This window comes from Orycteropus afer, unplaced genomic scaffold, assembly GCF_000298275.1.
Source record: "Orycteropus afer afer isolate SDZICR_OR568_19922 unplaced genomic scaffold, OryAfe1.0 scaffold00422, whole genome shotgun sequence".
NCBI classification, from domain to species: Eukaryota; Metazoa; Chordata; class Mammalia; order Tubulidentata; family Orycteropodidae; genus Orycteropus; species Orycteropus afer.
Genome location: NW_006922009.1, coordinates 1,563,727 through 1,586,719, shown reverse-complemented (window position 1 = coordinate 1,586,719; position 22,993 = coordinate 1,563,727). Strand labels below are relative to the sequence as shown.

The window sequence follows — 22,993 nt, the reverse complement described above, 5'->3', positions numbered from 1 at the left end:
AGAGCATTTGTAAGTGATTTTTTTTTTTTTTTTTTTTTTTACTACGAGTACAGGGTGATGAACAATACAATGATCACTAGTATACTTTGGTGCCATTGTCTTGATTCTTACCAAGGCACTAGCACTTCGACTCACACACTAGCACAAATGAGAACATAGCAAAAATGGCAAATTATGTCTTAGTACTCTAATAAAAATAGTTTTGACTTCTCAAACCCCCTTAAAAGTCTTGGGGACCCTGCAGGGATCCATAGACTAGATTTTGAGAACCCCTAACTTCAATGCTTTAACTTTTATGTTTTTAGAGTCTATATCCATGAAGTAATGCCTACAACCATGATAAACAAGCCAATGTATAGCAGCACTTTTGGGTCATAGAAATGAACTCTACAGTCCTGGGGAAACACTATATATCATTACTTAAATCTACAAGTTCACTTAATAGACTATAATGCCATATGGGCTATGGGGTGAAAAAGGGGTAATCAACAGCCACCCACAGAGCTGGCCAGATATGGGCAAAGTCTGAAAACACCAGTATGCTTCCAGTAAAACTGTCAAGAATCAATATTAGTCGTGTATACCCACATTTTCAAGTTTCATTGGAAAAAAAGAAAGTCCTTTGTGTGGGTTAAAATGAAGTATAAACCTAGGAGGCAAGACTGAGAAAGAGCAGATGCTTATATCTCTAGAGTTTGTACTTTTCCCCTAAAACACATCTGTCATCAACTTCAACTGAGAAGCCCAACAAAGTACTTTTATAAATAAACACAGTGGCCATTTTTATTTTCATGAATTTGAATTCTTGGTAATCAATCTGATGGTCCCAAAAGTCAGCTAACCCCTTTCTAACATGCTTTTGGCAGGATGTCCTCACAAAATTGCCACTGTCTTGAGTAAATCAAGACCCACAAGACTCATATCCTGTCTGCTAAAGTCAACAATATGGCCAATTTAGCTGCTTGCAGAGCACCCTTATTCAAAGAAAGCTGGATAAGAAGTTGCTATATTCCCAACTTGAAAATCCAAGAAATCTTTACATTAAAATGATTATCAAAGAAGAAAGTCATGCATGATACCAGCATATCTACAAAGTCCAATAAAGCCATCCTTTCCTTCATTTCCCTGACTTTGCCTGCTACTGTCCCCCTCCTGCCCCCTCTGGTCCAAACCTATGTACCTATACTCTTAGCCCCATCTCAGTTCCCAAACCTATAAGATGTTCACTTAGTCTCAATCCCTCTACTCTCCCAACTCCCCTTGGAGACTTGATATTGAATCATCCCTCTTACTAAGCTGAGCCAGGAAGTAATGACCTAATGCTTAACCCAAACACCAATCAGTAAAACCAGTTGTCAAGTTGATTCCAATTCATGGAAACCTCATGTGTATCAAACTGGAACTGTGCTCCATAGAGTTTTCAATCGCTGATTTTTCAGAATTTGATCACCAGATGTCTCTGGGAGGACTTGAACTAATGAATTTCTAGCCTTTCAGTTTGCAGCTCAGCCTGTTAATTGTTTGCACCATGTGGGGACTCCAAATCAAAGTAGGGTAACCTGAATTGTTCCTCAAACTACAAAAGAGTTTATGAAGCTTTATCCTGATATTACCTTATCATAGGCATAAACTTGCAGGTCAACTCATTGCCCCAGCCTCTGTCCTTCCAAACTCCCCAGAGTTAGCTCAGCTAGCTGGTAAACCCTCCTCTACCTTCCAAACAAATCTAAAAGCCTAGTGGGTAGTTTAGGGAGCTCTGGTGGCATAGTACCTAACACACTTGAATGCTAACCAGAAGGATGGTGGTTCAAACCCACCAGTTACTCCTTGGAAGGAAGGTGGGGGCAATCTACTTCCGTAGTGATACCACCTGGGAAACCCAAGGAGGGGTTGCTATGAGTCGGGTCTGACTTGACGGCACACAACAACAACAACAGCAGTGGGTAGTCTGGAAATACTCTGGAAGCTCTCTCACTCTCCAGGATAGCTCCTGTTAGGCACTAGCAGTACAAAAACACAATGTTGGTCCCCCAACTATTTTTTTTTTTCCAAGGACCATCACTCCTGAGATCTGAAATAATTAATGGGTGTTAACAGTGGCTCCCCTTCTGCTGTCACTCAAATTGGCTCCTGCTTTCAGTCTGGGCTTCTATCTTGGTCTCCACTTTAATCACTGTACTTATTCTGCCTAACACCCAGGACCTATAACCAATTCTTCTCTGTGCTCATGAACCCTGGGCTAAGGGGCAGGAGAACCCTCTCTTGTGTATATACCACATAGTACCCGCTATTGAGGAGTTGACTCTGATCATGGCAACCCCATGTGTGTCAGAGAAGAACTTTGCTCCATAGAGTTTTCAGTGGTTGACTTTTCAGAACTAGATCAACAAGCCTTTTTTTTCTGAAGCACCTCTGGGTAGACTCAAACCTCCAAACTTCAGTTAGCAGTCAAGCACATTAACCTTTTGGGATACCCAGGGACTATCTTATTGTGATAGAACTTCCTAAAGATGACTACTCTCCCTCCTGCCTGTTCACTGGATGTGTGAAAACAATGCATTCCTGGCTCCCTGAAGTAGGGTCTGGTGTCCTGGTATACCTCTACTTCACCCCAGGACCTGGTACCAATCATTTACCTAAAGCTGGGCTGTGGAGGCCTTACTCCTCTGGTGCCTGCCCCACTGCCTGGTTGAAGCTCAACTTTGGGGAGCTTACCCTCTTCTTCATCTCCACAGCTATCACATCTGGCCTTAAGTAAGCCATTGTGCTTTCCAGACCAATAGAAACATACTCAGAAATCAAAAGAAAAAAACAGGACACCATTTAAAAATTATAAAGCACTTGATTAAAAGGTCAAGTTAAACTTTATCCTTTCCTTGGCAAATCATTTGGGATGGAGATACATGTTTATTATATTTAAAGGGAGCAAGTCATTTTCAAGCTTTATTTATAAGCATTACTTACATAAATACATGCAAGACTGCCTGGCCTGTCTTCTGAGGTGCTTTGGGTGAGTTTGAACTGACAGCCTGTTGGCTTGTAGTTGAGCCTTTAACAATTTGTACCATCTAGGAAATGAGTAAACTAAATCATCAACTTAGAGCCATCAGACTTCATCAGTGTCCACCATAGGGTTACAATGAGAAAATGGTTTAACCGAGGAACCTGTGTCCCCAAAGAGGTACAATAATGAGCCCCAGATGAAAAACTGTAACAGTAGTGGGTATTGGTACAAACAGTTTATGGTAAGCAGTTGATCTATCATTATTAAGCCATTGTTTCTTCTGCATCACCTTGGAAAATCAAAAGGCATCAAGGGGATTAACCCTGTTACTGGCAAAATGAAGCCACTTTCTTGAAACCTTTCTTGTGTAAAATGAAGCCCAAATTTCTTCAAATTATACCTTCCTCTGTGGCCCCCTCAAAAAAATTAATTCATTTTACTGCAAGTTTCAAAAAGTGTTCCAAGTTGGCTCAAACTCCCTTGGATCACATATCAACATTCGTGATAGTAGATTTATTGCTGTTCACTTCTGACTTTCAGGGGGAAACCCAGAAGGGTGATCAGTCACTTTATCAGCACAGAGAGAATGAGACAACTACTGTATCTGAGACAAACACAGAACCACTGAAGGGAAAAAGAGTGAGTTGTTTGAGCATTTTGCCAACTAGATGGATCCTCTTCTATCTCTTCTCTCACCTCTCTCTTTCTCTTCTTTTTTTTTTTTTTTTTTTTATTTGGCAAACCTTAAAGGGATTGGTCCACCCAGTCATAATCTTATTAAGTGAAGCCAGATCTAATTTACCTTGCAAAGGCTTTTTCTTGTTCCAGGCTGAGCAGCAGAACTCAGAAAGTTGGCTGTAACAAGGGTCTATGATATGGCCTAGAGAACCTAATTTGAATTAAAATCTTGAGCTTGAATTTCTTGATTGAAGAAAATTTTATGAAAGGAGTTCAGATTCTTCTTCAAACATTTTATAGTATCCACTGGCATGTGGAATTAAAGAGAAATGCCCCTGAATTTATCTCCCTAAGAGGCTGAGGAAATGGGGAGTGTGGTTACCTGAGCTGTTCTCCTCACTAAAAATCACCCCCAAACCTAGTACAGGACAAGGGACAGCAAAGCCTGGCCAATGATGCACTCACCTGGAACAGACCTCATGTAGAGCCCGAAAGATCTTTTAACCAGAAGCCTTTAGTATGGAGATTGACACGTCCCATGCTGAGCCCTAATGCCTCCAGGTAGATTGACACGTCCCATGCTGAGCCCTAATGCCTGTAGTAAATGCCCCATACCTCAGAGCCTTTTATCAGAAATCTGCATGGCTCCAAAAAGCCTCTCACCCACCTTTGAAGACTACAAGGGCTCTTACCTCCCGGGGTTTCGCAGAGAGTATGCACATATCAAAGAGATCCGCCTGGCCCCGAAAAATCTCTCACTCACCTTTGAAACCGGGGGGATTCCAACCTGCCCCAAATTCCCAAACCCCTATCATAAAAACCAAATTATCTACTCCACCCTATGTTCCTCTATAAAAATGTTTTAATGTAAGAACATGGAGTCTTTTGCTCAACCCATTGCAGGGGTGAAAGCAAGGACCCTAACTTAAGTTAGCTAATAAACTTTCCTATTGCTTTTTGCATTGTTGTGTGTTGGCAAATTCCTCGCCCCGAACTACTCCTTCATAACCTGGGCACAACACTCACAGAGCATTCTCAGCAAAACCAGACAAGGAGAGTGAGGCTTGTTGTTGTTGTTGTTGTTGTTACGTGCCCTCGAGTCAGACTTGACTCATAGTGACCTCTCCTTGGGTTTCCGAGGCAGTATCACTACGGAAGTAGATTGCCCAATCTTCCATCTGAGGAGTGGCTAGTGGGTTTGAACCACCAGCCTTCTGGTTAACAGTCAAGTGCCTTAGGCATTATGCTACCAGAGCTCTGAGTGGGAATTTTTCTTCAATTTCAAATTTCTAGGATTTTCAAAATTAATGTAGCTCCCTGTCTTAGTTTCCTTGTGTTACTATAACAGAAATACTACAAGTAGGTTGCTTTAAGGAAGAGAAATTCATTTCCTCACAGTTCAAAAGGCTAGAACCCAAATTCAGGGCACGGGCTCTAAGGGAAGACTTTCTCTCTGTATCAGCTCTGGGGGAAAGATCCTTGTTTTTGCAACTCCTATAGCTGAGGGATTGCTTGGCTTCTTGGTTATCTTCATATGGCATCTATCTTCCCCCATTTGTGCTTACTTGTCTCTATAAACATACAAAAAAAAAAAAAACCCAAACTCACTGCCATGGAGTTGATTCTGACTCATAGTGACCCATTTTGGGTTTCTGAGGTGGTAAATCTTTACAGAAGTAGATCATCCAGTCTTTCTTCTGCAGAGTGGCTGGTGGGGTTGAACGACCAACCTTCTAGTTACCAGTCAAATGTCTTAGGCATTATGCTACCAGAGCTCCTTACTTGTCTCTATACCACTCCTTACAGCTCAGAACTGATTAGTGATTAGGACACACCCTATACTAATATTCCACCAGCATAGAAGTTAAGATTTCAACACATATGCTGGGGGACCACAATTCAATCCATAACATCTCAAGTCCTGTAATTTGGAGGGAATTCCTAAAATATCCACTATCTGATGATTGGACTCTGGAACTTTCTGTACAGTTAGACACTTTTTATTAATGTCAAGTTATCTCTAGAAGCTATGGTTGAAAAATACCATGAAGCAGAGAAATCGTTCAGATTTTTGACAAAGGCCTTTGTTATGAATTCATTTTACTACCAGATGCATCACTGCCATCACATTTCAAGGGCAGGAATATGCCAGGAGAAAGTAAGTTCCATAACAGCAGAGGTTCATCTCTCTTATTGCTACATTTCAAGCTTTTGTACAGTGTGTGGTATTCAATAAATATTCAATAAATAAATGAATGAATTCTCCAAATGGAAAGTAAGAAGTGCAGCTTATACAGCTTGGCATTTTCGTAGGATAATCATGTCAGCAGAGATGACATATTAACAAGAAACCTGATCAACGTCTTTGAGGTTCCTACTGCATCAATACAAACCAGTGGGAAAAGAATAGCAAAGCATGAAAAACATGAAAAGTCTCAATTATCCAATAATTCTTGGAAGCCAGACTTCAATTCCAGTTCTAACTCAGTCATTTCATTGTTGTGTGAGAGCAGGTATAATTGCCTCTTCTGAAAGTGTCGATTGTTGCTGTGAAAACTAAGTAAAATATAAATCTCCTTATACAGTTTGGTATATGTAAACAAACAAACAACAATAAAAAAAAAAACCAAACTCACGGCCATCAAGTCATTTCCAACTCATAGCAACCCCTCCTTGGGTTTCTAGGTGGTATCTCTATGAAGTAGATTGTCCAATCTTTCTTCCAAGGAGTGGTTGGTGGGTTTGAACTGCCAGCCTTCTGGTTAGCAGTCAAATGCCTTAGGCACTATGCCATATATAGAAACTCATTGCCAATGAGTCAGAGCTGACTCATAGTGACCCCTCCTTGGGTTTCCAAGGCAATATCACTACAGAAGTAGATTGTACAACCTTCCTTTGGAGGAGTGGCTGGTGGGTTTGAATCGCCAGCTTTCTGGTTAGCAGTCAAGTGCCTTAGGCACTAAGCCACTAGAGCTCCTATGCCATATATATGCCCCACTAAATACTATTTTTCTTAGGGACACAGGTATGTAAAATTCTTCAATTTTATTAGATGTGAATTCATCAAGTAAGATTAAAATTTTTTAACCAAGGGAGTATTGATGATGATGATAATAATAATAATAATAATAATAATAAATGCTATTACAAAGCTGCACAAGACAATTGCTCTCAATTTGACGAAAGAAACCTTCATTACAATTGACCACTCAGTGTTTCCAAAGAGTTCAGAGATAATAAACGTCAGCCACTGGAACTCAAAAATAACTAAAACTTACTGAACTCTGGTACCTTAGTGCCTAAGGCATTTGACTGCTAACCAGAAGGCTGGTGGTCAAACCCACTAGCCACTCCTCCGAAGGAAGGTTGGGCAATCTACTTTCATTGTGATACCACCTCGGAAACCCAGGGAGGGGTCACTATGAGCCAAATCCGACTCAATGGCAGTGAGTTTGGTTTGGGTTTTTTACTGCCTTGAAGTAGATTCCAATTCATAATGACCCTATAGGATAGAGTAAAATCACTCCATAAGGTTTTAAAGGTTATAAACCTTTAAGGAAGAAGACTGTCCCATTTTTCTTCTATGGAGTGACTGGTGGGTTCCAGCCACTGATCTATCAACAGCTGAGCACTTAACTTCTGCACCACCAAGGCTCCTGAAAATGAGCTACCAAAACCAAAAAACGAACCCACTGTGGTAAAGTCAATTCCAACTCACAGCGACCCTCACTGGGTTTCCAAGGTAGTAAATCTTTACAGAAGTAGACTGGTCCATCTTCCTTCCGCAGAGCATCAAACCTTCTGGTTAGCAGTCAAATGCCTTAGGCACTGTGCCACCAGAGCTCCTTTGGAAAAGAGCTAGCCATCCTAAAACTTTTCCCAAAAATTTCAAAGAAAAAATTTTTAAAAAATCTTCTTCCTATATTTCCAATAGATTAGTCCAACAGAGTCATTTTTTTTTCCCCACAAATCTGTGATTTGAATGAAAATCACAAATTCATAGCAACCCTACAGGACAGTAGAACAGCCCCATAGAGTTTCCAAGGCTGTTAAATCCTTATGAAAGCAGACTGCCTCATTTTTCTCCCTCAGAGAAACTGGTGGGTTCAAATTACTTACCTACCTTTTGGTTTCATATATGTTATTGTTGTTGTTATGTGCCGTGGAGTCAGACCTGACTCATAGCGACCCCTCCTTTGGTTTCTGAGGTGGTATCACTATAGAAGTAGATTGCCCAACCTTCCTTCTGAGGAATGGCTGGTGGGTTTGAATCGCCAGGCTTCTGGTTAAGCAGTCAACTGTCTTAGGCACTACGCTACCAGAGCTCCCGGTTTCATATATATACATACATAAATATATATGTCCATGCTCCTATAAGGTTCCTAAGAAAATGCCATAAAGTCCCTATGCTGCACTTCTTACTTTCCAATTGACTTCTTACTTTCCATTTGGGGACTTCATTCATACACACACACACACATACACACAGATATTTTAGATGAATGTGTGTGTGTGTGTATACATGCATATATATATATATATACATTCATTACTAAAGAAACTCATTCTTCAGAGAGGAATAAAAGTATGTGTTGTTTAACGTGTCATGGGACCTTCGTCTATGGTCCCATAAGGTTTTTGCTTATTTTTTTTTTAAAAAAAAGGAAAGCAGTTCTCTGTGGTACTTATATTTGTGTGTCAGCTTGGCTGGGCCTGGTTGAGTGGCTGGGCAGCTGGTGGTAGTTATTCCCTATAATGAGACTGGCAATCAACTCCATGCTGGGATCTACCACAAGCAGCTGAGTAGCTGCCTTTGGGATGTTGTCTGCTTTCTGTATATAAGCAGCAGCTTTGGGAATGGTCTCTAGCCTGACACGCTTGGACCCTGCATGTAGCTGAGTCGTTGTTCAGCATCCTGCCATGCTCTGCCAATCTTAGGACTTACAATGGACTTAAGTTAATGGCCTGCCATATGGTTTGGTAACATCGGGACTGTGCCTTTTTACTTGTCAACCTTGGGTTTGTCAGCCTCACCAGCCAGCAGCTGTCTGAGTGAAGAAATGCCTCTAGCTCCAGTGGGCTGAGAGCAGGAGACAGAGCTGGACCCCAATATTGAGGGTCTTTCACCCAGCCCCTAGAGCCTGGTACTTTTGCACTTGGACTTAAAGCCTCCAAACTGTGAGAGAATAAACTCCTGTTTGTTAAGGCCATCCCATTTGTAGTATATTCCTGTCAGAGTGGCACTAGGTAACCAGAACACTCTCTTTTTGTTTATCATTCCCTCTAATGGTTTTAAAGATCCCCCAAAATCAGACTCTTGCAGCTATGGACCACGGGTGGGATACAGGCATGTGAGGCAGATGACATGGCTCTAGGTGCAGGATCTGGCACTTTGGCAGCAGGCTGTGGCTGCTCTCGCTGCTCAAATAAGCACAATAATGGGTGGAGCAGGGCAATTCCTCCTGCCTCCACCAGCACCTCCAGCAGTTATGGCAGCAGCAGCAGGCAGCAGTAGCTGCGACTGGGATGAATGGAAGAAGGCTCCCATAAGTTGTAATACAATGTTGGCCCAATGTCCAAATCACATAATGTCTTATTTTACAGACATATGGTGGTCATTCAGTGATACATATTTGTAATTTATTTTTTAGTTTTGGAAAATGCATTTATAAATGTTAAAATCCAATTGGATGAACCATACTTTCTCAGTCCTCACTGTGTCCATTACTAATGGGGACTTAGCAGCAGACCCTGTCCGAAGGGAATAATTCTGGGTAATCCTGCCCCTCAGTTCTTGCCCAGGACTTCTCATTCTATGCCCATGTTCAAGGCATTTGACTACTAACAAGAAGGCTGGTGATTCAAACCCACCAGCCACTCCTCGGAAGATGAGGCAATTTACATCCATATTAATACTGTCTTGGAAACCCAAAGGACGGGTCACTATGAGTGGATCCAACTCTACAGCAATAAGTTTGGTTTTTTGGTTTTTGGTATAGCCCACATCATATGCATTGGAATTGCTGATTCCTGTGATGTGCCCAGAATGTTAGAATCAAAATCTCTGGGAGGTGCCCAGAAATCTACATTTTAGCAAGTACCCCATGTGATTCTAAAACACATTAAAATTTGAGCTTTGTTCATCTGCACATTCTTTCTAAGGGTACTGTCATCCCTGTCTATGGCTTCAATAATGACATAGGTTGAAGATGTCTCTAATATGTAAAATTCCAGGCAAAATTCTGCTCCTGGACCCTAAAGCTATTATTTCTATATATGGATGCCCAGGAAAATGAGAAAAAAAAAAAAAAAAAAAAAGAACATTTTTTATCCTCCTACCTTCAAATCCATTGATGACCCTCCAGAGGTTAGTCTGATAGTGGCTCCTGCCTACCTTCAACATAAAACCAAAGTCTGGATGGAAATCTCCACCTCTTTCACCACCATCTCTTGCTAAGTTCAGTCATTCTAATCAATTTCCAAAATGTTCCATGATTTTTCTGTTCCCTGGGTCTTTACACAAGATGTTGCCTCTACTTTCCTCCAAATATTCTTTCCCTGGCTTCTTCATTTCATTTCCTTAGCTATTACTTGTTAAGAAAATGTTTTAGGATAGCTTCCTATCACCACCAAGGTCAGTGCTTCTGTGAAGTCTCATTTGCACCATCTACCAATCTGTAGGGAGTTCCTGGGTGGTGTAGTTAATGCACTCAGCTGCTAACCAAAAAGTTGGTAGTTCAAGTCTACCCAGAGGCACCTTAGAAGAAAACATGAAAAATTAGCCATTGAAAACCGTATAGAATATAGTTCTGCTCTGACACACATACAGTCACTATGACTCGAAATTGACTCAATGGCAATTAGGTTTAGTTACTAGTCTCTAGAGCACTGACTGTTAATATGCAAAGTTTCCACTACCAGTGGCATGGTGTTTAAGGCATTTGACTACTAACCAGAAGGCTGGAGGTTCAAACCCACCAATCACTCCTTAGAAAGAAGACTGGGCAATCAATCTATTTCTGTAGTGATACTGCCTTGGAAACCCAAGAGGACTCGCTATGAGTCTGATCTGACTCGATAGCAATGAGTTTCTTTTTTTGGTTTTCCATTACTAGTATGGAGTACTTCATATTACTTTGTAGTCCTTATTATACTGTTCTATAATTTCTAGGGAGCCCCGATGGAGCTATGGTTAAGTTCTCAGCAGCTAACTGAAAGGTTGGAGGTTTGAACCTACTGGCTGCCCTGTGGGAGACAGATGTGGCTGTTTCCATAAAGATTTACAGCCTTGGAAACCCTAGAGGCAGTTCTACTCTGTTTTATAGGGATGCTATGAGTCAAAATTAATTCCATGGCAACAGGTTGTTGTTTGTTGTATAACTGCTAGTTTATTTTCATTATTCACTATAGTGCCAAGAAGCAGCACCACATTTGTCCTCTTCAAGTTGACACCTCCAGGCATAGCACATAAATATTCACAGAATGAATAAATCAACAGATGAACGTTCCTTGCTGCCTAAACCCCATTGAGTATGAAAGTTTTTTTTTTTTTTTTTTTTTTTGTACCTGGGACATTACTCCAAGGAGGAGTCTAAATACAGCAACATCAGACAACTTTACATGAAGACAGCCTGAGCTCATTATTCAAGGGCTTTATTGAGGTTAAAAATACAAATAACATAGATCAGAGGGGGAAAAAAGATGTTCAATGTGTCTTGACTCCAGACTGAATGGAGGATGCTGAGATAGGAGTTAATCTCAAATAGTTGAACCCTTGATCTTGATCCTGTGAGCAGGGAATGGCTCCCGGTCTGCCAACATGTGCAATTTCCTCCTGATCCCAGCCGTCCATACCATGTGATTTATGAAGGAATAGAAATCAAAGTCTTCATCGTATACAAGTTGTTTGGCTGTTGAAGGGGGAGGGCAATGTTCTTTTTTCAGTTTCTCCAAAGCCAGTTTCTAGACAGTGTGATTCAGTCATATAGGCAACTGACTCTCTAAAACACGACATATTCCCCAAAGAGTAACATCTTTCAGAAAGTAATTAAATAAGTTGTCAAGCAGATTGTGCATCTATGTAGCTATTGTTCTTTGGTCTCCTGGCAATCTGCAATTCTCTTTTCCAGTCCTGAGCATCCCTGATGAGGGCTTTACAAACAGATCCGGCACTGGGGTCTTTCCTGCTGCACTACACTACAGAAAATTTTCCTACCTGACAGACTGTGTTCTGAATTGAGGAAGCAGCCCATTTCAATTCCAAGGTGAGTTGAGGAACATGAGATATTAAACTGCAGGGTTTTTTTTTTCAGTTTTGTTCTGTGATTTTACCTCATAGGAATTTGTCTTTCATCTTCCAGATTTACAGAAAAAACGTAAGACAACTTCCAAGGAAAAACTTCACGGCAACATGGTTTCTCTCCCACATTAACTACGCCAGGAAGTCTTTCTGATAAAGTCAAGGCAAACCTGCTTCAAAAGGACCAGAAACTTGAAGCATTAAACAAGTGCGAGCCACATTGAGGACTGGAAATGAGATGTGGAACTTGGGCAGGCTTCTTTTGGTGTTCAGTTTCCTCTAAACTTTTGCAAGGTGTGCAGAATTGTGCCAGGGCCTTTTCAAGGTGCTGTGATGTTTCATGCACAGGTTTTCTAAATGAAGATCTGAAGGTCATAAAATATAGTTCCCCCTTCCATGCTAGATCTCTGCTTGCTCACTCTAACTTTAAAAGGCTAGAGCCATATAAAACTTCTAAAGGTATGTTGAAGGTGAGATTTCCGTTTATGAGGCAGGACAGTGGGGGTGAGGGGCAGTGGAGGGGATCACTTTCCATGTAGTTGCTAAGAGAGGAAATGTTCCTTTATATCCCAGATCTCCTCTTTGAAGTCAACCTATTTTTCTGCAGCCCATAATTAGAGCCTTCAGACCAAAATGGTCTCTATGTTATCCTTGCAAGGAAGTCTGAATGACAAACTGTATGTGGTTGCTGGTGATTTCAAACTTCATAATCACAGCCCACGATACAGACAGTGGTTTTGAATATGAGCACTGACAGTATAAATAGTGGATTTTAAGTCATGTTGAAGTAGATGCACCGTTGCCCAATACTCATTCACATAACTCTACTACTGGTTTTTGATGTAAATTTTAAGTACCTAACCAGAAGGCATAGTACAGTGCCTAAGACACTTGACTGCTAACCAGAAGGCTGGCGGTTCAAACCCACCAGCCACTCCTCAGAAGGAAGATGGACCAATCTACTTCCATAGTGATACTGCCTCGGAAACCCACGGAGGGGTCGCTATGAGTCAGGTCCAACTCGATGGCATGTAACAACAACAACCAGAAGACTGGTGATTTAAACCCACCAGCCACTCCTCAGAAGGAGATTGGGCAATCTACTTCCATAGAGATCTCACTCACTGTGGTGGAGTTGGATCCAACTCATAGCGACCCCTCTTTGGGTTTCCGAAGCAGTATCACTATGGAAGTAGATTGCCCAGTCTGCCTTCTGTGGAGTGGCTGGTGGGTTTGAACTATCAGCCTTCTGGTCAGCAGTCAAATGCCTTAGGCACTACGCCACCAGAGGTCTCATAGAGATACTGCCTCAGAAACCCAAAGAGGGGCTACTATGAGTTGGGACTGACTAGATGGCAGTGAGTTTTAGTAGAGGCACTCAACAGAGGAGTTGCCACAAAACAAAAACCAAACTCACTGCCGTCGAGTTGGACCCAACTCAGAGCTACCTTTCCTTGGGTTTCCGAGGTGGTATCTCTATGGAAGTAGATTGCCCAACCTTCCTTCAGAAAACTGAAGCATACACGGTAGAGAGGTTAAAATTAAATAAATAAATAAATAAATAAGTTAGACACAAGGGCTTCTATGCTAATTATTGGTGGGTGATTCCTTTGGCACTGCAGTACTCAAAGTATGGTTGCTGGACCAGCAGCCTCAGTATCACCTGTGAACTTGAAATGCAAATTCTTGGGCTACCCTAGAGCTACCAATCCAGTGGTATTGTGCCTAAGGCCTTTGACAGCTAATCAGAAAGTTGGCAGTTCAAACCCACCAGCTACTGCATGGAAGGAAGACTGGGAATTCTTCTGTAAAGATTTACCACCTTGGAAACCCAAAGAAGGTCACTATGACTAGGCGTCGACTGGATGGCAGGGGGTTATTAAAGTTTGGGAATCACTGCTTAACTCAATGGCACACAAACCTATGTAATCATTAACATCACATAGTAATATTTTAAAATTCTTGATCCTGAATGCCATCCTACACCTATTAAACTAGAATCCCCCAAGTTCAGATGATCAGTCTAAAACAGAGGACACTAGCTCACACTCCTCAACAAGCCCAGTAACAGAAAAATCACTGTGAGTGATTTGCACCCCACAGGAGATCCTGACTATTGTCCAATTCTGGTTTCTAAAGAGATCATGCTTCACCTAGTCTCTATAAGATCCCCAACATCGTGCCAGTATATTCTCTTCCAGGTTTAATATAGCTCAAGTTGATTTCTGTTGCTTGTAATGAAGAAGAAGAAGGAGGAGGAGGAGAAGAAATAAAGGAAGAGGACGAACCACTGGCTAATACCAACATAAAATTCTGAATTTACATTAAGTATATGTCAAGTATAGGAGCCTTAGTGATACAGTGATTAAGTGCTTGGCTGCTTACCAAAGGATCAGCGGTTCAAACCCCACTGCTCAACAGGCAAAAGAAGAGGCAGTTTGCTCCCGTGAAGATTATAGCCTTAGAAAACCTATGAGACAGTTCTACTCTGATTAGTCACAATTGACATCATGGCAATAGGTTTTATTTAAAAAAAAAAAAAAAAAAAAGCTCACTGCCATCAAGTTGATTTCAACTCATAGCAGCTCCATTGGGTTTCCAAGGAGGTAAACCTGTATGGAAATGGATTGCTCCATCATCCTTCCTCAGAGTGGCTGGTGGGGTTTGAATTTCCAAACTCCTGGTTAGCAGTCAAATGCCTTAGGCACTATGTTGGTCTTATGTATCAAGTAATAAACTTCCACATTGCTCTCTCATCCCCTCCTCTTACCATTAAAGCTTTTCCTTAAAGACTTGGAACAATGCATTTGCCAAGAGAGGTGCAACATGAACAAAGATGTTTTGTATGAGGAAGTCACTCAGATAAAATTGTAAAGCTGGGTACCACAGAGGAAATGTAATACGAAGAATTTAACATCCAATATAGGTAAGGTGATAAAAAGATAACCCAAACACTTAAAGTAAATTCAAGTCTGGGTTCACACCCAGATTAATTCCATCCCAGGAAGTAAAAGAAATTGTAGATATGATCCTAAAACACAACCAGTAATCTGAGAAATCGTGGAATGTTGAAAGAGTGCCAGAATCCAGACAAGGGAGGAAGATAAAGTTGTATTTTGGAAATTTCAAACCACTGAGCTTAATTATTTGCTTTAGGCATTTGTCAGGCATTGCATTAAACAGGTAGGTTTGAGCACTCCCTAGAGAAAAGCAAAGAGATCACTGGGTAAATGCAACAATGATTTAAGAATTCAATCATGGCCAAACACTTCCTCCTATCTCTTTTCTACAGTAACTAGGGCATCAAAGGATCTTTGAGACATGTTCTCTCTTCATTTTAGTAAAGTAATTGGCAAAACATTCCATGATTTTCCTGGGAAGAAGACAAAATATATGTGGGATGATTAATAAATGCTACCCCAAATGTAAGTTTCCATTAGTTCCAATAATTGTCATCAAGAGAGAGATTATAGTTCTGAGTTTTCTTTGGAGGTCTTAAAACTTTATGGTGTTCTGATTTTTACCTTTTGGCTAGCTTTATAATGTCATATCTGAATAAAATACCAAAGCTGTGATTCCAAAAATGCTACTGTACATCCTCATAAAAAGACCTGTTATTTTCTGAGAGCACCATGTCCAAGGTAGGGCACTCTTCACTCTGGGCAGGGTCTAGGGACTCTAGATTCAGAAAAGTTGTCCCCTCCTCACCAAACACTGCTAGATATTATTCACACCAACGAGGAAACTAAGGCAGAGAGCAGTTGAGTAATTTGTCCAAAGTCACACAGCTAGTAAGTGATAGAATTTGAAGTTTAAACAGAGTGGTATGGTTCTAGAGTTCAGTTTTCTTTACCTTTATGCTATATTCAGAAGCCCTAGAGTCACAAAGGTTAAGCACTCATTTGCTCACTGAGAGGTCAGTGGTTTTAACCCACCCAGTGGCTCCACAGGAGAAAGATCAGGCATTCTGCTCTTGTAAAGATTACCTAGAAAACCCTATGGGACAGTTTTGTTCTGTCACACGGGGTCATTAAGAATCAAAAACAACTCTATGGCACTCAACAAGCTATATTCAATTTGATTTTGCTTCAATGTCTTTGTCCCTTACCTACAAGAGTTTTAATCCATGTTTGGAGGAATCTCCAGAAAACATTCAGTCATGACATAGGGAGCATGAAATATGAGATTCTTTATTGTGAAATTACAAAGGCATTTGAAACCCAGGCTTCCCAGTACACCAGGGGGTATCACAGGGGATAAAACACAACTTTTTAGTATGTGTATTAGTACTCGAAGGGAGCTCTGGTAGCATAGTGCCTAAGGCACTTGACTGGCAACCAGGAGGCTGGCACTCCTCTGAAGGAAGGCTGGGCAATCTACTTCTGTAGTGACACTGCCTCAGAAACCCAAGGAAGGGTTGCTATGAGTCAGGCCTGACTTGACAGCACATAACAACAACAACATCAGTACTGGAAAGAAAGCAAAACAAATGTGTAAGCATTCTTTAAAATGACAGAGAGGGAATTCCTGAAAATACCCAGTAGGATGAAATCAGTGATTAATGACAATTAATCATTTGATACCTATGCTTGCAAATATAAAATGTATAAAATATCCAGATAATCTATAGTGCTGACTTGATTATTTTAATTAGTAATTATATGAAATATAAAACTCTTACTCTTACAACCTCAGTTTCCCAACATCATTTTCTAATCACACCATAAGGTGCCCAACCAAAAGTTCTTCTATTATAGGTGTTTTTAGGACCTAAGACTCCCCAGATGAGGAAGAAGGTCCATGCTCCATGATACTGGCTTGCCTCAGTGTGCAGTATAGTGTGAAGGTTAAATAGACCAATGAAGGAATGAATGTGTTGCATTGACTAGCCCAAATTCATCACATCACAATGATGCCTTCAAGGGCCATTGAGATGGGACACCTTCACAGAGCATAGAACTTCTTGTTTTCTAGGGCACTCCTCTTCTTTTGGTCTGCAAACATTAATCCCATCCTATGCATTCTGGGCTCAAGTATAGAAATGACTGTGAGGATGATACAAGGGGCAGTGTTCAGTTCTGTTGTACAAAGGGGTGCTATGAGTCAAAGCTGACTCAATGTCACCAAACAACAACAATATCCATTCAAGGAAGCATCCCATCTACTATCTCTTCTCTGTAAATGGTGTGTACAGTTGCACATTTCTGAACACACCATGACTATCACTAAAAAATAACATAAAATAGGAATGTGTTAGATTGGGTTCTCTAGAGAAACACAAAAACCAGCAAAGTGTATATATATACTTAGAGAGAGAGAGAGAGAAGAGAGAGAGAAATTTATCTTAGGAAAATGGCTCACAAGCGTATAGAAGCCGACAAGTCCAAGTCTCTGGAGGAGATGGGCTGACGGCCGCTTTGGCTTCTGCAAGCACAGGGAACTGAGAGATTCAAGGCTGGCAGGCAGTACGCTGGTTGTTGACTCCAACAAAAGACGAATCCAAGATCTCCAGGCCGAGCAGTGGGCTGCTCACTCACGGAAGTCTGTAGTCCGCACACCAGGGTTCCAATTCCTCAAAGAATGCGGCTCTTCCCAGGATGTCCCTGGATATCTTGGAAGCAGGCCACACCCCTAGGGAAACTCCCCTTGGGCAGACTGGCCACTCAGAACACAGTCATCTGATCCCATCATGGGAACAACCACACAGAACTGGGGTCCAGCCAAGTTGACACACAGCTCCAACTATCACAAGGAATCTTCCAAAACCATCTCCTGTTGGCTTTGCTCTTCTCTTCTTTCTTCAGTCTCTACTCACACATTTCCCCACAGTCAAGAAAAATAACAAAACTGCGTCTTTTTTTTTGATAGATGCCTTAATTCTCATTTGTTTTTATTCATTCACTCATTCATGTCATTCATCCACCAAGTATTATATAAGCACTAATAATTGCCAGAGAGTGCCCTAAATGTCACTGATAAGCACCACAAGACACAACCCTTACCCTCATGGAGCTTTTGATATAACTACAGATATAGATGACAAATAATCCTATGAAACTACAATTAGATTCAGAGGTAAGTGCAATGAGGGAAAGGAGATAGAGCTATGGAAAGCCTGTAAGCATTTTAAGCAGGAGAAAGAATTGTATTTCCATTTCTAAAAGTTCATTTTGACTTAAATTTGAGAAACTTTGAAAATAGTGGATCATGCTGACAATACCTGAACCCAGAGATCAATCTTAACTTCACAAAAAAAGGTACAACCAAAAACAACAATGAGATACCATCTTGCCCCAGCACTAATAGCAAAGTTCAACAAGACAGAAAATAACAAATACTGGTGAGGATGTGGAGAGAATGGGACTCTCATACACTGCTGGTGGGACTGTAAAATGGTACAACCACTGTAGTAAGCAGTGTGGCGATTCCTTAAAAAGTTGGAATTAGAAATGCCATTTGATCCAGCAATCCCATATACTAAAGAAGTGAGAGCCAGGACAAGAAGAGATATATGCACACCCATAACAGCACTATTTACAACAGCAAAAAGATGGAAATAACCTAGGTGCCCATCAACAAAAGAATGGATAACCAAACTAAGATACATACACACAATGGAATACTATTCAATATTAAAGAATAATGTGGAATCTACAAAACACTTCATAACATGGATGAACTTGGAGGACATAATGCTGAGTGAAATAAGTCAATCACAGAAGGACAAATATTGTATTAGTTCATTATTGTAAAAAGTTAGGGACAGGTTTATACATGAAAGGAAAATTTCTTTGTTGGTTACAAGGGGTGGGAAGGGAGGGGACGGAACACTGCTAGATAGGTAGAGACAAGTACTGATTTGGGTGAAGGGAAGGGCAATGTACCAAACATGAGCAACCAACATGGTAGCATTGAGGAAGAGGAAGATATAAAGAGGTACATGGGAGGTACAGACAACAAAGATGAATCCTTTTACATATACAGTACTCCATTGTCAGTGATGGCAAGTGTTGATCTATGAGTGGATAGATGGATGGACAGGCTGAACAATCAGGTATGTCTAGGTAGGGGGTGGTGTGCCCATGACCATGTATGTATAGGGTTGGCAGATGATGTTTCTACAAACGTATTTGTACGTGCTGTAAGAATGTCCAGGTGTACAGTAGAGCCAACAAGGAACAGGGTTGTAGTGACAACTTGGTCATAGCCTGCTACTCAGAGGGAGCAAGTAGTTGGACCTGTGGGCTTGGAATCATGGGTACAGAGGACATCAAGCTCAAGTGGCATAACATACTACACAAAAACATTGTTCTACATCCTACTTTGGTGAGTAGAGACTGGGGTCTTAAAAGCTTACAAGGAAGCCATCTAGATGCAACGATGGGTCTCTCCTAATCCAGACCAAAGAAGAATGAAGAAAACCAAAGATGCATGGAAACAATTAGTCCAAGGGACTGGTAGACCATGTGATCCTCAGCTTATTTGACCATGAGACCAGAAGAACTAGATGGTGCCCAGCTACCACTGTCAATCACTCAGAGGGGGATTGGTGCAGGAGATCCTAGATAGAGTGAGACAACAATGTGGAACAAAACTCAAAATCATAAAAAAAAGATCTGGTTTGCTGGTCTGATAGAGCATGGTGAGAACCCTGAGACTATGGCCCCTTCCTTCAGGACTGGAATTAAACTTACTCCTATGCCTTCCAGCCAAATAATAGGCATATGGGCTGAACATTTACATGAGATAGATACACTATTTAGAGCAATCAATCAGAAGAACAGAAGGGCAGTGTTTGCACAGGGAGACAGCTCACAGGGCAGGAGTGCATGGGAGGGAAGGACACAGGGAAGAGGTAGCTATGGGGAGGAAGTGAGACAAGAGCTGTTACATTGTGAGGAACTGCAGTCAATGTCATGAGACAAAATGTGTATGAACTGCCGTATGGAAAATGAATTTGCTCTGTACACTCTCACCCAAATCACAATAAAAATTAAAATAATAATAATAATAATAATAATCTCTAAACAAAAACAATTATGATGGCAAAAAAAAAAAAAAAAAAAGTACAACCAGACATTAGTCTCTTCTTGATGAAAGTTCATGGTACCAACTATAATGTGATCTTCCCGGAAAATCAAACTTATGTCTATCAAGGATTGGGAAGAAAAAGTTTCTGTTGGTTGATTCTGACGCATGGAGACCCCATGTGTGTCAGAGTAGAACTGGGCCCTGTAGGGTTTTCAATGGCTGATTTTTTTTCAAGTACTTCACCAGGACTTTCTTATGAAGTACCTCTGGGTAGGCTCGAATTGCCAATCAGTCATTTAGAAGCCAAGTGCTTAACCATTTGTACCACCTGAGGAACACAGGAATATGTTAAAATGATATTATGGGGATGAAATCAGCAGAATCTAGAACCTGGAAAATTCTATTATACAAATAACCTGATTTCTTCAACAAATAAATTACAAGGAAAAAAATTTAAAAAAAAAGAGAGGAAGGTGAAAGTTTGGAAGAGAATTTTAACATTAAACCAATTGCAATGTATGGGCCTCCTTTTGGTTCAAACAAACCAATGTTACAAGAAAAAAAAAAAGTGAGAGCAAAATTAGAATGCTGATTTAGTAACATTAAGAAAGTATTGGCAATTTTTGTGAAGATATGAAAATGGATTTATGTTTAAGTTTTTTCAGAAGAGTTCTCACCTTTTAGAAATACATACTTTAGTGTTTATAGGTGAAATGATGTGATCTTTGGAAATTGTTTTAATATAATTCAGTGTATATGAGGAATGTAAGCCAAGGTATGGATGAAACAAGATGGACTATGTGTTGACATCTATTGATAGTATACAGAAAATCATTATACTATTCTATTTTTGCATGTATTAACCATTTTCCATAATAAAAGTTTTGATGTTGTAACATTTGCACAACTCAAAATCTACTAAAAATCATTGTATTGTACACTTAAAATAAGTGAATTTTATGGTTTGTAAATTATATCTCAATAAAATTGTTTAAAATAAAAATAGTAAAAATAGGGAGACTAATTAAGAAACTTTTACTGTTGATCAGCTCGAAGGTGATAGTAGCTTGAACTAAAAAGAATAGTCAAAAATATTTATGATACAAATTCTACAGGATGTGATGGGTGGGGAGATAAAGGAGGAGACGCTCAGGATAATTACCAATGTTTTCCTTTAAAGCAGACCAACTACTGTGTCACTCATTGAGCTATGAAACTTTGGAGAAGCAAGTCTGGTGGAGGACGATTTTGAGTTCCATTAAGGTACATGAAGAATATCAAGTAGAGATGTGCAGGGGCAGCTGGAGGCCAGGAAAGAGAGTTCATTACAGCGTTCTGCACGCAATTTTTAGGTATTTGGCTCTTTTCAGCAATTCTGCCTGTTTTTTAGCCAAGTTCTTTGGCTGAAACATCGGGAGTGTCTAGAAATCTGACAACAAAAATGGCACCAAAAGATGCTGCCCTTTGAAAAACTTTGAGCTAATCATTTTTTAAGCAGAGATTAAAAAAAAAGTCATTCAATTTTTTATGTTGGTTCCTTTTGAGATCATTTTTCAAGGAGAGTTTACCCCAACTATATTTATTGTTATGATTGTTGTTGTTGTTAGCTCCCTTTGAGTAAGCCTCTGATTCATGGCAACCCCATGCACAACAGAACAAAACAGACCAGTCCCATATCATCCCCACGATTGGTGGCAGATCAGATTGTTGTGATCCAGAGGGTTTTCAATGGTTGATTTTTGGAAACAGATTGTCAGGCCTTTCCTTCCATTGTTATGATTAATATCTTTGATTTTCCTTCTATTAGCCTAGGGAGCTCTGGTGGAGTAGAACCTAAGGCATTTGATTGCTAAACAAACGGCTGGTGGCTCAAACTCACCAGCCACTCCTTGGAAGGAAGATTGGACAATCTACTTCTGCAGAGATAGTGCCTCAGAAACCCAAGGAGGGGTCACTATGAGTTGGGACTAACTTGGCAGCAATGAGAATTAGAGCCTTTTCTAAGCTTGTTGTTCAAACTTGTTTGATCATTTTATTTTGTTATGATTGCTATTATATGCTTTTTGGTACAATTTGATAATGATAATTTTTACTGGTATGCTATCAATATTTTCCTTAATTTTATTTTGCTCCATGTTTTGAGATGGCTTATCCTCGCATCTCACATGGCAACACCTTAAAAAAAGACTGTAGAAAGAAATGGGATTTTAGTATTCTGTGTGGGTATGTGGCAGGTGGTAGGATTGGGAGGAAAATTACAGACAATCTTCACTTTTTCTTGCAGACTGTTTAAACAAAGAAAGATTAAGAAGGTAGTAAACCAAAGATGCAGCCAGTTTTTCTTAATTAAAACCTATCTGCCTTATGGTTGATGCTAGTTTCTTCCAGATACCAGCATTAGGTTTCTGCCTATCTCAATTTTCAGAGTTCTTAAGAGTATACGCTTTGACGGTCTTTGGCAGTAGTTTTGTAAGAAGTTGTAACAGGCTGCATTGAGGACTGCTGTTTAGACCAGATTTTAAACCTAAAATCCCTCATAGGAAATCAAGTTACAATGAGAGGAATCCAGTCTCTACTGAACTTTTAGCCTTTGCCATATCTTAAGCTTACAGAAGTTTCTTGTTCTCAGTCCTCCTTTGTACATCTCAGTATATGAGTTCACATTGGAAAACTGATTTCTCTTATTTCCCTCCTATTAAATTTCTATGCCCCTTACCAATTTCATCCTAATAATTTGCAGATTTCATTTGGCTTCATTTATTCCCATTGTTGCTATTTCAAGGCCCTCCAAATTGCTGCATGACATTCAACTCTGGATGCATTTTTGGGGTTTTTCCTTTCAATTAAATGCTTCCAGAAACAAAATTTTTGAAAATGGATTCACCCTAGCTGACTCAGACCTGAAAGTCTTTCCAAGAGTTTTTACGGGGAAAATATTACTGTCTTTAAACCACAAGTACTAAGTTCTGGGCTGCAATTTG

At 40.3% G+C, this 22,993-nt stretch overlaps 1 protein-coding gene across 1 annotated transcript in view; it reads right to left on the bottom strand.

The window, feature by feature from the left end:
• Nucleotides 1–22,993, bottom strand: part of BMPER (BMP binding endothelial regulator) — a 437,547-nt gene that overhangs the window by 219,649 nt on the left and 194,905 nt on the right. The window lies entirely within an intron of this gene.